The following is a 1,977-nucleotide window of genomic DNA, read 5'->3' as shown; positions in this document are numbered from 1 at the left end:
TATTTAATCAAGAATAACAATAAATCGATTTGAATTTAGACTTTCACAACCCTTTAATTGCTTAATGATATGTGTCACCGTACCCATCCTACCTGAAAAGTACTATAGAGCATAGGACATAGAATAGTTTTATCCTGGAAAATTGCAAAGTTCCCATTGGATAGTGATAAAAACGAATTCTTCACAGGAGTCATCGGCAACAGCTAGTATACCAGAATGCCATGACATAGTTTTTTACAAAATGGAAGTGCTTAGTTCTCAGGAATCTTATTTTCAAACTTACATAAAACTGGCATTTCCTTGAACTTAGTAGCAATCACAATAAAGACAGGCAAAGTGGTCCATCTCCATTTTCTGCATTCTCTCTTCAGCTTCATGGCATCGCACCACTGCTGCATCCAGGACTTATCACAAAGTGGCCAGTAGCTTATTTAATATATGAACCTGCAGCAAGGATATGCAGACAAAACGAACCTCCAAGTTTCAAAACTCTTTTATGATCACTAAAATATTTGTCCATGGTGTCGTTTGTTTCTTTTGTATCATCGGGCATGAGCGCGTCTAGAGTGCCTTTATCTAAGACCACATTAAACTCGTCATTTTGAAAACTTGTGTTCAGTGCATCCATGCAAATAAATTTCATTTTTGTTCTTTTGTGCGTTTACGTTTTCATTTGTTAATGGCCACTTCTGAAACGTCTATATTAGTTATGTTTGAAAAGCCGACATCGTATAGGTCAGCGCTGAGGCCAGAATTACCGCAACCTGTTATTAGTATGTTATCAGTCTGTTTGATATATTTATGCAGGTGCGAACACAGCTCTAGATATTCCATACCTAAAATTACAACGGAAACAGATTTAATTTTAAATGTAGAGTAAAATAAGCATGAAACGTACGAAAACATTCGCATATTATAAATAACCTACCATTCAAAAGCTTTGTTGCCGCCGTTTCTTGAAAAATTTATTCCAGTAGTCTTTTCTCGCTGAATTCTTTATGACTTTTAGGTAGTAAAATTCATTTCTATGAGATTTTTATCAAGAAAATTCAAAAAATTTAATCGTGTACACGAGTCTCGCTGATATTTTTGTTTTTATGTCAAAATGACGTTTTGACTGACGTTCAATCTTCGTTCAATGTTGTGACAAATCAAATCCCGAACGTCTCGTTTACTACCAAGGTCAACAGTTGTTGAAGTCTGCTCAATATATTGTTAATTGTTTTCTTTTATTTAAAGCTAATATCATTTTTAATTGTACTGTATTTTCTACTTTTTATAAATTGTTTATTTTTTGTCTTAGCTACACCATAGACAGCACAGCCCGATTAAAAGTTTAAATTGCATTGTTTTTAGTGTGACTGACTGTCATTGACGAAAAAAAAAAAAAAAATTATGTAGTTGATTTATTTACGTGAACTCGAATTTACTTTGATATTGAAATCCGTTCTGGACAAAAAAACCTCACACAATGTCCTGTAAGCAAAAAACTTGTAGTTTTTGCAATAAGATGGTTTTCAACTACTTTGAACAACGAACACTTTGGAGTCAACTGGGCCACAGAATTAACGCAAAATGGAAAGTAAAAATAAGGATAAATGGGAGGCTCTCGCCACCGTGAAAGCCTTCGACCTGGGTAAGGAATAGTGATACTACAATTATTATAGTTATATTGCATTTAAATGGCGTAAATAAAGTGCCTTCAATGTAACCACTTTATAACCTTGAAAGTTACCTGATGTATTTTCCTTGTATTCTAGTATATTCCATGGGAACACATGGGATTGACACCAGGAATAACCCAATAAAAACGGTGTCATTTCAATCTAGTTGCAATATGTGTATTACAGTCCAAAAACATTTTTAATATTATTATGTTATGATAAAGATCAAAGATGTAAACTAAGTCGTCATACGTAAATTCTTTATTGCACATAAAGTAGTTAGTAGTAGTTTTTTACTACTCAGTATGCAGTA

At 33.5% G+C, this 1,977-nt stretch overlaps 1 protein-coding gene and 1 pseudogene across 4 annotated transcripts in view; one reads left to right on the top strand and one right to left on the bottom strand.

Annotated features, from left to right (window-relative positions):
* pros (homeobox protein prospero) overlaps positions 1-1,977 on the top strand; it is a 233,701-nt gene that overhangs the window by 125,581 nt on the left and 106,143 nt on the right. The gene's annotated exons all lie outside the window — the stretch shown is intronic.
* On the bottom strand, positions 252-1,010 carry LOC141433002 (eEF1A lysine and N-terminal methyltransferase homolog; annotated as a pseudogene).

The sequence above is a fragment of the Choristoneura fumiferana genome, chromosome 11 (assembly GCF_025370935.1).
Source record: "Choristoneura fumiferana chromosome 11, NRCan_CFum_1, whole genome shotgun sequence".
NCBI classification, from domain to species: Eukaryota; Metazoa; Arthropoda; class Insecta; order Lepidoptera; family Tortricidae; genus Choristoneura; species Choristoneura fumiferana.
This window is presented reverse-complemented; position numbering and strand designations above follow the sequence as displayed.